The 15,932-nt window shown below is 46.7% G+C and overlaps 1 long non-coding RNA gene and 1 pseudogene across 3 annotated transcripts; both read left to right on the top strand.

Moving 5' to 3' along the window:
- The first annotated feature begins 1,749 nt into the window (after positions 1 to 1,749).
- Positions 1,750 to 4,719, top strand: LOC123046877 (uncharacterized; annotated as a pseudogene).
- Positions 4,720 to 4,990: 271 nt separating this feature from the next.
- On the top strand, positions 4,991 to 14,560 carry LOC123046878 (uncharacterized). 3 transcript variants are annotated; one of them, XR_006422659.1, is made up of 3 exons: positions 4,991 to 6,853; positions 14,081 to 14,151; positions 14,259 to 14,560. It is a non-coding gene; the product is annotated as an uncharacterized lncRNA (long non-coding RNA). The 3 variants fall into 3 exon arrangements; XR_006422660.1 differs by lacking the exon at positions 4,991 to 6,853 and adding an exon at positions 9,553 to 10,763 and having other exon boundaries at positions 14,240 to 14,560; XR_006422658.1 differs by lacking the exon at positions 4,991 to 6,853 and adding an exon at positions 9,609 to 10,763.
- The last annotated feature ends 1,372 nt before the right edge of the window (positions 14,561 to 15,932 follow it).

Here is a 15,932-nt window from a genome sequence, read left to right as displayed (position 1 = left end):
AAAATCCTATCATTTTCTGCAGCGCGTCCCTTGCTATGCAACAGAATATGTAGTGCACAATCTTTCCCTTTACATAAATTAAGACTGCAAGGATGTCATACCGAACACAAACCATGAATTTACAATCGTTGCTGCTACAGGACTTGATGAGCGTGGTGACTCCTATTTTGGCACTGGCCTTTGGAAAGAAATTTCTAAGTTTTATGTACTGAAAGTTGGCACTATAATTGCACTGCACATAAAAGGGTTTGGTCATGAGATATATGCTAACTTCTCCGACGATATCATCCGTTCAGACTTTGTTCGAAGTAAGTTTTCTTTTCAAGTATCTGCATGTTGACTTACCCAGCAATATCAAATGAATTGTGTAGTATTTAAGCAACCAATTGTTATTCCATTTTCTTACTATATTCCTACCTAATAACTTTTAGTTGCCAATACACTTTTCTATTACCCTGTTTAAACTAAATATTCCCTGTACTCCCACTTCTATCAGAAAGCGCCGCTGACAAGGAGACTCCGGAGGTGGAGAACAGGGCTGCCAACAAGCGGAGGCGGGGCGAGCAAGAACCACAAGCGACTCCAGCGGGCCTAGACTTCATCAGCAACCTCCCCGATGATATGTTGACAGTCATCACCTCCCTCCTCCCAATCAAATATGGGGCGCGGACAACCGTCCTTTTCCGGCGGTGGTTCCCCCTATGGAACTCCACCCCTCTCGACCTCATCGACACCCACGAGCTCTGCCATAGCTATCACAAAAGTTTGGATGCGTTCTCCAAGATCCTCGGCAGTCACCTTGGCCCAACCAGAGGCCTTAGAATGGGCAAGTTCCATTCCAACGGCAAGGACCGAGCCAAGCTTGACGACTGGTTCTAACCCCGCGCCCTAAGGTGGGGGAAAGTGGGGCGGGGAGGAAGGCATATGGGAGGATAGAAAAAGGGGCGTTGTGTCCCTGATGGGCGGGCCAGGGGAGGACAAGGGCACACGCCGCACCCGTTCGCGCGTGTCCGTTTGGACGCAAAGACGGCCCAAATTTAGGCGGGGAATGGGTCAAAAGCGGACCGAAAACCGACATTTGTCCCCTTTTATTCCCACGCATTGGGCCGCATTTTGTGTACGTTTACCCCAAAACGGACGTGGCCGGAGCCCAGTTGCCCTAAAATCCAGCAGCAAAAGTTGGGCCGGCCCAACTGGTGTGGCTGGTGGTGGCACGGTTCATACTGCAGCACCAAGCAAACACCCGTGTTTCGAGCACCCTGGATTTAGTCGCCCCACTTCAGACCTGGCCAAACGGGCCGGCCCGGCACGGCACGGCACGGCCCGTGCTAATCGTGCCTGGCCCGGCACGGCCCGCCATGGCACGTTTAATAGCCGGGCCGTGCCGTGCCGGCCCACGGGCGCTGCTCCTTGGCCCAGGCACGGCCTGATTAGTAAACGGGCCGGCCCGATGGCCCGTTTAGCACGCTGGGCTGCACATTTTCAGCCTGCTGGGCTGGTTTTTAGGCCTATTGGGCTGTATTTTAGGTATATATATATATATAAATCTAAAAAATATATAAAAAAATTAAACGGGCCGTGCCGTGCCGGCCCGCGTGCCCAGGCTCCAGGCCCAGGCACGCCCCAAGGCGTGCCGCGTGCCGGGCACGGCCCGTTTAGCCCGTGCCGTGCCTGGCCCATGGCGGGCCGTGCCGGCGTGCTCGCGGGCCGGCCTGTTTAGCCCGGCCCGTTTGGCCAGCTATACCCCACTTGTCCCCAAATCCCTAACCCTAACCCGAAGATGGCGGCGGCTGAGGAGGGGAAAGCGGAGGGGAAGATGGGGGCGGCGGAGGAGAGGGAGAGGGAGAGGGAGCGCTCCTATCCTGACCCCTCCGACCCCTTCATTGAGGTCAAATTCGGCAATAATTTCGTGGACATTCCCTCCAACGCCGACGAGAGCCCCGCCTGGTCGCTGCTCGTCGGCGTCAAGAGCGGCGCCCTACGCGTCCACCGTTTTCACGTGGCGAGATCCGGGCGGATCTCAGGTCGGAGCGACGACGATATGCAGGTCTTCCACGACCTCAAGAAGCGGCAGGGGTGCAGCTCGGGCGCCAGCGCAACCCTGGCTCCTGACGGCCGCTCGCTCTGCCTCCTGCAGCTGGTCGAGAATGCGCAAGCCGACGGCCTGCAGCTGCTGCTGCCGGCCGAGGAGGAACCGCCGGCCGAAGTAGCGCTTCCCCCGCTGGATCCAAGCATGCGTGGCCGGTGCATGCCCATCTCCGCCGACGGCCACATATGGGCCGTGTCCGCCACCTACTCTTCTTGCACCAGTTACTGCATCCGAGTACAACGCCTGGTCATTGAAGAGGAAGAGGGCGCAGCCGCACAACATTGGGAGCAGGTCGGGATCCCCTTGGTCCAACTTTGCAAATTCGAGCCCTACCGTGGGAGCATATGGGGTCCTGACTTCCTCCAGGGCTACGCGGTGCTCCCTGGCCATGGCCGTGAGGGGAGCACCCTCATCCTGCTCTCCCTCCAAAACGGCCTTTTCTTCACTTTCAACTGTTCCTCCGCTGACTTGGGCTGGACCAAGGTAACCCAAACCTCAGACGCCAAGGACTACGTCCCTATCCTTGGCCGTGGCCTCTATGCACAAGAAAGCAATGCCATCTACATGCTCCGCAAAGATGCGATCTATGCATACAAGCTGGGATATGAAGAGGGAAGTCTGAAGATGGATCCCCCTGTGGACATTATATTTCCTTATGTTGACAGAAGCACAGCCCATGGCTTCCTCACCCATCTGGGCTCTGGGGTCATGTGCTCTGTCTTGATGAGTGTGGGGCTCCCATGCTGGCCAGACCACCTACACGCCATTATCACCACCTTCCACCTTGGTCCTGACCCCTCCCATATCAAGGTCCTGCACTCCACCTCCCGCCAGGTGGACATGTTACCCATGAAAGACATCAATGAATTTGAATTCTCCTTTCTCCAGTAAGTTTCTCCGTCCACTAAAGCCATGTATTTATTTTGACCATTAATCCATTCATTCATGTTGGTCATCTTGCTTACAAATTAATATTAATCTTGTGTCCACCAATCAATCACTTAGAGAGTATAAGGATGACAAGGTGCGTCATCAAGTCCATGAAGTTCATGATGCAGAGGAAGTCCATGAAGAGGAAGTGCTTCATGATCCTTGCAGGTCTTGTTCCGCAAGCTTGAGCTTAGCTTAGATATCTTATTTCAAGTTTCTTGTGCATGACACACATATTTTGCTTCTTGCATGCAGGCATCTTTTACCACCAGGTCCTCCTGCTCCCTATGTGAAGCCACATATGGACAATGAGCTCTTGTTTATCATCTGCCAAGCTGGTTCACAATCATTTATCTATAAAACAAGTCTCATGGATCTGAGTCCAGATCTGAGTTCAAGGTTAGGAATAGCGACTCCTCTCAAGCCACATTACATTGTACATGGAGATGATTGTGGTCCGAGGCATTTTTTTCTCCTTGACTCAAAACTACATGCTGTCTCGTTCCTAAAAGATGGCATGGATGTGCTTAACCTGGACACCAGATGTGAGCATTTAGATTTGCAAGCACGGCGGCCTGTTTCTCCTATTGATCCTTTTGTCATGGTTATCCAAGTTGGTAGGACAACTCTTGCTCTTACTGAAACTCTCCAAGTTTACCGTAAGGCCTTCCTTGTTTGTCCTCCTGGATCCATCTCATGGGTGCGCTGCATGACAGATCACTCTAATATTCTTGACAGGAAGGTTAAGCTGTCCGGATATGTAGTAGTGAGTGATAATTCCTTTGTAGTCTGTGATACTCTCACATGTTCTTGTTTTCACTTTGACCTGGATTCCAAGAAGTGGCATCTTGTTATGCCTTGGGCTCCATGGGGAAAATACCTGCCAAGGGATATGTCTAGATACCGCTTTCTAAATGGCAAATGTGTATTTGTGGATGGTTTTATCTACACATGCTCAGGAAAAGGGCTTGCTGCTTATGAACTAGTCGATGAAGATCATTGTGTGTACCTAGATATCCCAATATTTTTGCCACTCTCATGGGAAAGTGAAAATTGGAAGACTGAAAGGATGTGTTTGGATTATGCTGGCAAAGATGTCAACTCGGGTGCCATCTTGTTTTGGGTGGTGCAAGGTGAATCTCTCTCTCTCTCTCTCTCTCTCTCTCTCTCTCTCTCTCTCTCTCTCTCTCTCTCTCTCTCTCTCTCTCTCTCTCGCATTTCATGAAAGATGCCATCACCTCTAATGTTCTTGCCATCACCTCTAATGTTCTTTGTATATATAGGTTTGCAAATCAAGCACCGTGACCACCATAATACGTTATGGATCACAGCAGTGGAGGTTGAGACTGAGAAAACACCGAGGAAGAGCATGAAACCGGTTGGAATTAGGCATGTAGTCTCTGCTACACGTCTCATTGATCAAGAGGAAACCATCGATCAAAAGGAAGTAATCAGTACCAGATGCTGTGCTCTCTCTTTCTGATGCCGTTCCCCACTATTTTTTGCTATGAAGTCAACTTGGTACTTTATTGTGGTAGACTCTCATTGCACCAGCTGGTCAGCTAGTGACAAGTGAACTTGTATGATCCTCTTGGTTCTGTGAATTCTCACAAGTCAACTTGTACTTTATTTTGGTAGACTCCCATTGCACCAGCTAGTGAAAGTGAACTTCTATGATCCTCTTGGTTTTCTGTGAACTCTGTGAACTTGTATGCACCTTGCCTTGGAACTGTGAATTTAAAGTAGGTGGACATTGGGATTATATTATGATTAATTGTTGCTTTAGAATTTTGGTTTCCCGGGATTTGAGAGGTTTTGGGAGGCAGGGATACGGGAGGATTTGGTGAATCCCTTCCTTCCACCAAATCCCCTCAATTCCCCTCACATCCCCAAGTTTTCAAAAAACATGGATCTTGAGTCCACATTTATAAAAGAAGCCAAAAGCAACATCATCTACTCCCTCCGTCCGTCAACAGGGCATTTTTGGGTTTTCCCGACATAACCCGCAGTCCCCCCTTCTTTTTCCTCATTCTCCTCTCCCCCACACCGGCGACGCCCCATGCTTCCCGCTCCCCCTCCCTTGCCGCCGCCTTGTTTCCCCCACGCCGCGCTACTGCCTCGTTCCCCTCCGTCAAGTGCCGATTTTGTGTCGATCTGCGGCGAGCGGGAGCGTGCCGGAGCAGAGGGAGCGTACTGGAGCACCGGCGAGCCGGAGCTGGGCCTCGACAAGGTCGACTTCTCCAAGCGCGGGAGCGGACACGGCGGTTGTGACAGGCAGAGCAGAGCGAAGCCGGCGCCTACGCACAACCACCGCCTCGTTCTTCCCCGCGGCTGCCGGCGGCCGGAGCTTCCGCCCGTGCACGAGTCGTGCCCAGGTGAAGCTGCAATCGCTTCCTTTTTTCTCCAGAATCAATGAAAGGGACAACATTTTGGGATTGCAGGTTCAGTCTTTGTCCATTACTGTAACATGTTCATTACTGTAACTTTTTACTCCAAAGTTCAGAATTTTAGGAGTAGGTTGATATTTCCTGATCAATGATTTGCTATCGAAATGTGGCTTACTTACAAGCAACAAAGTTTAAGAGCTTCTCCCTGTATATACTTTCCCCATAAGATGGCCAAGCAAATCATCATCCCAGTGCAGGGCTTGCTTACGCCTTACTGTTGTCTAAGCTAACGGTTGGTACAGCGACAGCAACATTTCCATCTCTCCTGAAAGAAAGCAGTAGTGATCTTCTAAAGCTACCTCTCCCTGCGCTTTGAAGGCTTTGGCTACCGATATCTTTGGTTCTTCGGCGTCTTCGCCTCTTTTATGTTGCTCCTGCAGAGAAAAACCAGAAGAATGAATGATGTTTGCAGAGAACATTTGCCTAGTGATAAAATGCAACAACAGTGCCTCGTGCAGTCACATCAGGCAGTTAAGTGTGAAATAAAGCTTAGATTAGCCCATGCTGCTACTGTCCCAGGAATATTAGCAATTCTCTAAAATCTGTCTCCTAGATTTTGGATTCATGATGTTTTTGAAAAGGAGATGGCTCCGACTGAAATTCCGTGGACACTTTCCAAGATAATTTTTGTTTTCTGCAAAGAGTTTTCAAGTGCTAAAGATTATTGTCTTGCTAAGGATTATTAGCAAGATTCGTTACACTTCAGTAATTTTGTCGGTAACACCACAGCTATCATTAACCTCTATAGCCTGTACAAAACTGCCCCTCGATTTATTTTTCTTCTGATGCCAATGATTCTGCCCCTCTATAACCTTTCTCGTCATCTCATGATTCTGCCCATAATTCAGAGTTGGGAGTATCTACCATAACAAATTCGCAGTTCTTCACTTAAATAATTGGAACATCCTCAAGCCCCTGTTCTTATTCTTATTCTGCAATCTTATTTACTCACTGAATTTTCTTTCTTATTCTTACTGTCAAAATTTAGAGTTGGGAGTAGTTGTTGTTGATTCAGTTTACTGCATTACCTTGAACATTTTCAGTTTACTTGAAACTCCTTTGTCTGCTTGAAACAACATTGATAAAACGACATTGATTCAGTTTACTGCAGTACCTTGAACATTTTCAGTTTATTGACATGATGTTCAAGATTGTTTGCTCTACTCCTTGCTGCTTAAGTGGGGGACTGCTGTGTTATAGCTCATGCATGTTCACAGCAAGCCTAAGGATAATTGTTGATCAATTCTGTATCTTGTTTCACAGATAATAAAGTGACTCAATTCTTCATTTCCAGGACAATGAGCCAGATGTGGTTGCAGATTCTAGCGCTGAAGCTTGTCAAATAATTGCAACCACAATCCATGGTTGAAATGGTCTGCCTAAACAGGTAATGGCGATGCTACATTCATCTTGATAGTCTATAATGTTTGTCTATGAAGCACAATTTGCTGATATGGTGGTTAATTAAACATGATCTGTTGTGTTTGAAATTACAGGACAAACAAGTGTTCTAAAGTTCTGAAACACTCGATCAGTAATACATTTATTCAAAGAAGAAATTAACAGAAACATTGTTGGACTTACTGAAACTTAAAAACAAAGGCTAATAGTGAAACGTAAAAACAAAGGAAAATTTTCAGAGTACTCTAAATGTTGTGTGCCCTAGCATTTCTTATAAGCCATGCTGCAATTTTAGAGACCAAAAATACGTGTTTCAATGCTTATGTACCACTGTTTACTATCAGGAGGGGCCGAGTTCGAATCCCTGCTGGACCAACACTTTTAGGAATTTTTACACGCGAGTGTCACTCAGTGTTGGTGTCACTACTTAAATGTTGGCGCTGCTTACCGTTCACGAAAGGCATCAGGTCCACTGGTTGAGTACGCTAACGAAGATTTCGAACCTAGGGCGCGTCGTTCTTCCTTTTTGTTCGCATCACGGGGTTCATTGCCTAGGCGGGCCGTTAGTTTGGCACCCTTGTGCAAAGCGCCGCCAGTCGGAAAATCCTATTTGACGCATATTGCGTCAAACTGTCGACGAATCGCACAAGGGATGCCCACTAGCGAGCGATTTGAGCCGGCCCATCTTTAACGTACTTACAGGTTCTGGTTTCGGGAACCTTCTAGAGCGTTCCCAGCCGGTTGTTACTGGTTTTGGGAACTATCTAAAAGGTTCCTGAACCGGTTTTTTATTTTTCCTTTTATTTTTCTTTTTTAGCCTTTCTATTTGTTTTTCTTCTTCCTTTTTCTGGTTCTTTTTCCTTTTCTTTTCGTTACTTTTTTTGTTTTCTTCCAGTTTTCCTTTTCAAGTTAATTTCTCTTCTCAACAATTTTTTCTTTGGTTTTTGTTTCTTTTGCTTCCCTTCTCTTTTTTTCAAACTTTTTTCAAAATATTCAAGTTTTATTCATGTTTCCAACAAAATGTTCAGTTTTTGAAAAAATGTTCTCATTACAGAAAAAAGTTCAGCAACTTTTGAAATTCAGAAAATGTACTAGATTTCAAATTTTTGTTCGTGTATTCCAAAAAAAATCATGCTTCCAAATTTGTTAGGGATTTTCCAAAATTGTTCTCCATTTCAAAATTTGTTCTCAAGATTCAAAAAATGTTCGTGCATTAAAATTTTGTTCACGCTTCAAAATTTGTTCTCCTTTTTGGAATTTGTTCTCAAGATTCGAAAAATGTTTGTGCTTTAAAAAATTGTTCACAAATTCCAAAACGTCCATGTTTTAGAAAAATGTTCAGTTTTCAAAAAATTGCTGTCATTACACAAAAAAGTTCACAACTTTCTAAATTCAGAAAATGTACCGGATTTCAATTTTTTGTTCACATATTAAAAAAATCACGCATCCAAATTTGTTCGGGATTTTTTTAAATTGTTCTCCATTTGAAAATTTGTTCTTAAAATTCAAAAAATGTTAGTGTTTTAAAAATTTGTCCGCGCTTCAAAATTTGTTCTCCGTTTAAAAATTTGTTCTCAAGATTAAAAAAATGTTCGTGCTTTAAAAAATTATTCCAAAACCTTCATGTTTTCAAAAAAATGTTTGGGAAATTAAAAATTTGTACGTGTTCAAAATTTATTTGCGTTTCCAAATTTTGTTTTGGAATTTGAAAAATGTTCCTATTTTTGAAAAACAAATCCTGTTCAGTTTTTTGGGTAGTTTAAAACATGTTCCATTTTGAAAATGTCCGCTTCTCGAAAATTATTTTGCGTGTTCAAAAATGTTTAAGTTTTCTCAAAATTCTTAAAAAATTGAAAAAATGTTCCCGTTTGATAAAACATTCACATTTTTTTTTGAAAAAACAAGTTTTGGGTTTGAATTTTTTAATGGAACGGTGTATTGTAATGAACAAATGTCAGTAGGTCAACTGGTTAGCGTCATATGCTTTCAAGCAGCGCAGAATGCGATCCATAGGAACTCCCCCTTAAGGGAATATCCTAACGGACGATCATTGCGGCAGAAAGTCGAGCGAACCCACAGAGGCGAGCGACCTAGCTATCAAGATGGGCCGGCCCAACTACGAGATAGTACACACGCTATAGTATCTGGTTTTGGGTATTTTCTGGAAGGTTCCTGACCGGTTTTGAGAACCTTCCAGAAGGTTCTTGAACCAGTTTTTCACTGGTTTTTCTTTCTTTTTTTGTTTATTTTTTCTTTCTTTGTTTTTCTGTTTCTTTGTCCGTTAAGAGAGACCTGAAGGATTTGAGTATCGACAAAGAGCTAGCTATGGACAGGGGTGCGTGGAAGCTTGCTATCCATGTGCCAGAGCCATGAGTTGGTTGCGAGATCTTATGGGTTTCATCTCTAGCCTACCCCAACTTGTTTGGGACTAAAGACTTTGTTGTTGTTGTTGTTGTTGTTGTTGTTGTTGTTGTTGTTGTTTTTCTGTTTCTTTATTTCATTTTTCAATTCCTTTTTCTTCTCTTTCTATTTCCTTTTTGTTCTTCGGATTTTCAAATTCCTTTCTGTTTCTTTTTTCATTTCTTCTTTTTTCGTTTTTTCTATTTGTTTTCTTTCTTTGGTCTCTTATTTCCTTTCCTTTTTCTTTTTCTTTTCTCTCTATTTTTTTTCAAAATATTCAAATTTTGGTTGCCTTTCCATAAAATGTTCAGTTTTTCTAAAAATGTTCTCAAAATTCAAAAAATTGTTCTTGTTACAAAAAAGTTTAAAACTTTCGAAATTAATATAATGTACTAGACTTTAATTTTTTTGTTCCCATTTTCAAAAAATGTTCACGCTTCCAAATTTGTTCTTAATTTTTCAATTTGGTTCTCCGTTTCAAAATTTGTTCTCAATATTAAAAAAAATCTTTGTGCTTTAAGAAATTGTTCGTGCTTCCAAATTTGTTCTCAAGATTCAAAAAACATATTCATGCCTTAAAAAACAATCCGCGCTTCCAAATTTGTTCTCGGTTTCAAAATTTGTTCTCAAGATTAAAAAAAGTTTGTGCTTTAAAAAATGTTCATGTTCAAATTTTGTTCTCTAAATTCAAAAAATGTTCGGGATTTTAAAAAGTGTTCATTTTATCAAAACTTTGTTCAAGATTTTTAGTTTTTCTTCTAAAATTTGGAGAGTGTTCACTTTTAAAAAAACACTTTTTCAAAATAATTTTCGCGTTAGGAATTTGAGAAAATGTTCCGATCTACATTATCTGTTAGCTTCGCGTGCCATGGCAAACCAAGAAAGCTTGTCTATGGCGTTGGCTAGGCTCGTGCGTACAAAGATGGAGGTCCCTGGTTCAATTCCTCGCTCGAGCGGAGTATTTTGGGATTTATTCATCGCGTTGCGCTAATGGGCTGGCCCAGCTGGAGACACGCCTGTGCGTCCGCTCGACAATTCGCCGCAACGAGCGGCGCATAGGAGCTCTCGCCTGCAAGTCTGCCGCAGAATGTGGCAGATAGGAGGTACCAACCTGCCCACTGCCAGATTTGGCCCATTTAACAAACTGAGGCCCATTATTTGCCACTTGTCGCTGTCACCCGTCCGATCGGATTGACGGACCAGATCGAGCCCCAGCGGAACAAAACGGGGGTCCGCAGCGGACGGAGTGCCGCGCGCTCCTCTGCCGAGCGTGGCCACTCGGGACGCAATATGGCCCAGACAGCGACGATGGGGAGACGAGCGCAACTGCCGGCGCAATCTTTTGGATGCGACGGCGACGTGCAAGGCGCGGAACCCTGCCGACGTGCGCGTCCATTAGAGCGGCGAGCGGCGGCGCGCTTCACACTGGTTGTCGTCCCGAAGGACGGCGTCGTTCCGGCCATGACGAGCACGCACTGCGGCCGCCATTAACAACAGTACCAGTCCCTCTTTTCTTCAATTTCAACATTTGGCGCTTTGGATTTGCAAATTGGGAAAATTTCTAGGGTAGGGTTTTGGTGAATTTGGAACTTTGGGGATTTTCATTAGTTTGTCAAATCACCTCCTAATTGCTAAACGGGGATTGTAACGTGCTAATTGTATCATTAACTTGATGCGGAAGCTTGGCTCAATTAATCTAACAGAATATATTGGACGTTCTGTCTAATAGCATTAACCCATAGCAATTGGCCTTGACCGGAACCAATTAACCTGAACATATATCATTGACTTAGCAGAGCGCATTAATCTATAGGCATTAACCATGGATCTTAATCTGAAATCATTATGACTTAACCATTACCATTAACGTAAACAGAAGGTCAGTAGGGATCTAATCTAGGCATAAACATGCTCATGATACCATTGTTAGAAACAATCTTAAAGGATAAATGTGACAGGATCTTAAGCCTAGCATTTAGATCACCTAATGCAGTGGCGGAGCTGGACAGAATCAGCTTGGGGGGGGGGGGGGGGGGGGGGGCGAAATACAAAAGCTAACAAAGTTTTCATCTAAGCCATCATAATATTTTTTCCTTCACAAGTTGGTTCAATGTTGAGGGGGCCACAGCCCCCCAGCAACCAACATAGCTCCGCCACTGATCTAATGCATGATGTGAAAAATAGATACTAACCGGACTTGGTTGAGACCGTGGAGGTAGCCCATGGCTGCACCTTGGGGTCACCGGCAGTGAAGAGATGGCCGGGGAAGAAGGGGCAGCAGGGAGATGGACGTGCAGGGGGCCGTCGGCACAGCCTTAGGGTGTCCAGTGGTGCCTTCAAGTACCTCAACACATCTTCAGGATTAGCAGTTAGGTGGGTTTAGATCGTGATTCCGTTTCCATAATGAAAATCCCCCTTTTCCTTATATATATGTGTGCTGGGAACATGGGACCAAAACCAAACGTGTGGATGTGTGGTGTGCTTCCGATCATTACACGTCTGGGGGTCAAAAGGCTCCCCCTTTTCTCTCACGCTTTGTTTCAGCCGTAGATCAATTCCAACAAAAGCTTCTTCCTGCTTTTGTCAAGGTTCCAGTTTGCACGGACGGAACTATCCTTATGTCAAAGAAAGAGGACGTGTTTATTCCTGATGATCTACTTCTCAAGGATTTGTTCGACAAGCTTCCTAACCGGTCATTTTTCATCTGGTATCCTTCTTCAAGCCTACCTTCCATGTCTCGAGCAAAGCTGAACAACATCCACGGTAGCATTGGAGTCCAGGCAATATCCAAAGCTGTTGGGAAGAATGATTCACTCACATTGGAAAATGTCAGTCCAACAAAAGCTGCTCGATGCAAGGTGATCAATGTTGGTATGATCAAACTTGTCCTTGCTTTTCTTGCCGATCCTGCTCTCGACATTTCTGCTGAAGAGCGGCACAAGATTGTTTCCTGCCTGCTCGATGTGATGGTGCTAGAGACCAGCGAGCCAATCACGGTGGGATACAACGTGAAGCTATCCTCTGGGGACGTTCTTGATGTGAAGGGCACACGGAAACTCCGGTGGGGGAGGGAGAGCTCGAAACTCTACATGCAGAAAAGCAAGCGTGCACCAGGCTACAAGGAAAAGTTGGAGTTTGCGACGAACTTTGCAGATGAGGTATCCCAAGGGCTGCTCTTCGAGAAAGCAGAGCAGATCCCTTTGCTTGCGGAGGTCGTTAAAATATGTAGCTTTTATGGACTTCTACGGTGCCGCTGTCGAGCACATTCTGAAATCAAAAAATCTGCAGCTGTTCCTTGAAGACGAAGAATTCCTTAACACTGCATCGCTAGGTCTGTGACCGAGAAACAAAAAATTCCTCATCTTATGAGTCTGAAAGTATTTTTTTTTGCTTGAAAAGGAGGAAGACCCCCAGCCCTGCATCTGGACGATGCATGCAGCCACTTTATTATTATGCACAAATGATCTTACAAAGTAATAGTACAACAGTAAAACTGAAGCCACCGTCTAGGCAACATCTGTCGCTACTTCTATCCAGTTGATGAAGGGATGCTGATAGTCTGGGCCTAATACCAAACAGACCTCGCAGCCAAACCTAACATCTAAGACCTGAGATCCCAACCAGGACGCCTGCCGGGTATGGGGCACCCACCGGTCCGGCGCACACTGAGAGGCCGCCGCCGCCACCTGCCACGAATCCATCTTCAGAGCTGTACTGCTGCATCTACCTTGTCCGGTCTAGCTGCCGTCGACGCCAGACAGCGTCACCCTCCTGCGCGAGTCCATCATCGCACATCAGATGCCTAATCTCCAGGGTGCCATGCCATCGAGATCTGTCACCATCAATGTGAATGATGAAGCACCGCTCCACCAAAGACGTCGTCCATTGGTCCCTCGAGTCCGTGTACACCTCCAAGAATGACACCCCCAAGGGGGCAAACGACACAAGCGCGCCGCCATCTTCTGATCTATCGATCTAGGGTTTTCCCCAGAGGTAGCAGATAGTGGTCTAGAACTTCTCCACGGCGATGCCTTCAAGAAGGGAACTACACCGCAGAGCGCCGCCACCGCCGGCTTTGGCATCTAGCCAAGAGCAGGTTTTCACCCAGATCTGTTCGAAGAACTCCATTCAGCTTCTTGTGCACGGATCGCCGCCTTCTCCGTCGGAGACTAGACCAAAAGGATCCAGTCGCCACCGCCAGATCCATGCAGCTAGCACCGGGAGATGACGACAGTCTCCCTGGACCGGGACTAGCACGAACCGGAGCATAACGAGTCGGAGACGATGATACCCCTGGAACTCCGGCAAACCAGCGAAGAGCCACCGGCACCATCGCGTCCAGATCGCCGGCCACGCCGGGCCGCCGCCACCCCCCGTGCCGTCCGGTAGTCACCAGATCCAGGACGGGCCGGAACCAGTCGGACCAACAGGCCCGCCGCCACCTAGCCATGGGGTCACCGGCCCGGCCACCAGCGCCCCCTATGCAACCGGCCGATTCCCACCGGCATCACCACAGACGTCGCCGCTGGGACGCTGCGCTGCCTTGGACCGAAGCGGGGGCCGCACCTCCGCGGATCTGGGCGCCCGCGCCACCCATGGATCCGGGGGAGAGGGGAGAGGCCCTCCGCCACCGTGTCGCACGCACGGGCTTAGCCCGTCGCCGACCACCTGCGGCGGAGGGGAGGACGGGCACGGGATGACTCTCTGGCGGCAGAGGTTGGATCCCCCCGTGTCGCCCGCGAGGGGGGCGAGGCGAGAGGGGAGTTTACCTTCTTATGCTATTGAATCTAACTCTTTGGACGCTTGTATGCAGGTCGTAGCAGGAACCCGGCCGTTACCTTCTCTGGAGTTGCTCTTGCACATGCCGACACATGGAGTGAGGTGGTGAGTGCATTGGTTGTTTGTTTTTCTATAAAAGTTGTACCACCTCTGTAATTGTGATAGAAGCTTACGTAGTAAACTCACCTGACAGGTTACTTACTGATGGTCAGGTCAGCAGGAGCTTGGTGCTTAAATCTGGAGGATCCAACAATGCGCTTACTCAATTATCCTGTGCATACGCTTTGTCGCGATTAATAGCTGTGAACTTTTGTTTTGGCTTTCTCCCTTTCTGAACCGGAACCTGTCTGTGTTTTTCAGTGTGAAATGACGCACGTACCTACTGGTGCATTATCCTTTCATGTCTTGTGACCATCATCTATTATATCTTGTTATTTAGCATGAATATATGTTGGACCATGTGTGAGCTTGATTGTGGTGGCCTGCTAAATGAAAGATGTCTGGTTTCATTTCAGATCTTTCAGCATGCCCATGGTTTTTTGTGTGCAACTGAATCATAAAAGCTAATTAAGTGAGGACCGCTAAACTGGCACTGCTATTTGGGAGTAACTGTGGATGGATTCCTAATGTTAGCATGCGGTACTTGTGAATGTGATGATGAACCTGTTTATTGCTGCCAAACTGAAAATGGTTGGTTGTCTGTTGTGCATGGGTTGTGCTTGTTACTGAAGGCCAAACAGTAGTAAATGTTTTGTTGATATGCCCGGATTGCAGGGAGCCTACCTGCGACTGCAATAACTGTCAAGATGATATGTACCAGAGGATCAGATCCTTGTTGCCATTACCAGATGTAAACTTTTGTTTTGGATTATGAGTTTCTGCCTTTCTGAACCAAAACCTGTTTATATGTCATCCTTTATGTCCTGTGATCATCATCTATTGAACCAGAACCTGTGTAAACATTGTGTTATTTGAGATGACCGAATATGTTGGACTATGTGTGAGCTTAATTGTGGTGGCCTAAAGATGGCTAGTTTCCTGTCAAATCTTACTGCATGTGATGTCCATGATTTTTTGACTGGTACTGAATCATAAAAGATAAATCTCTACTATTAAAAGGCAATCTGCCGCCGTCGTGATGGTTCGACCATCCTCCTCCCCCACTGCTGTCATCCTTCACGCAAAAAAAAACGGCGCTAAAATAGCCGCCACGACCACGACGAGCCAGCGATAAAAATACTCATTGAAACGAACCCACGCACGCGAATCAACCTGTGGTTGAGATGGTTAGGTAGACAGTGGTATCCTCAACCCACCAGGGTTGAAATCCTGGTGCTCGCATTATTCCTGAATTTATTTCAGGATTTCCGGCGATGCGCTTTCAGTGGGAGGAGACGTTCCCGTCGACGACGAGGCGCCTGCGGTGACTTCGTAAATCTCAAGATGATATGCCGGCTCAGTCTTTCGGAGGTGCTCATAGGGGTAGGGTGTGCGTGTGTGCGTTCATAGGGATGAGTGTATGCGCGTGTATATGAGCGCTTGTGTCTGTACTGATGCTCAAAAAAAAAAAAAGAAACGAACCCACGCACGCACGATCCAATCGAGGTTCCCACGATCCCCTGCCAACAAACCATCCGGTCTGAGCACGCCGGGACAGGGCGCCATAGGCGTACACGAGCGCTTCAACACGCTCCAAGCCATGCAGATCACCAACGCCGAGCAATTCGTGGCCGCCGCGCCCTAGGGCGTGCGCAAGCACGATAGCAATCTCCGCGTGGCACCGGTCGTGCAGGGACATGGCGTCATAAGCGTCCACGAGAGCCTGAACGCGCTCCAAGCCCTACTGGTCGCCAACGCGGAGCGCCTCATGGCTGCTGTGGCCGCCG

This window comes from Triticum aestivum, chromosome 2B, assembly GCF_018294505.1.
Source record: "Triticum aestivum cultivar Chinese Spring chromosome 2B, IWGSC CS RefSeq v2.1, whole genome shotgun sequence".
Taxonomy (NCBI): Eukaryota; Viridiplantae; Streptophyta; class Magnoliopsida; order Poales; family Poaceae; genus Triticum; species Triticum aestivum.
This window is presented reverse-complemented; position numbering and strand designations above follow the sequence as displayed.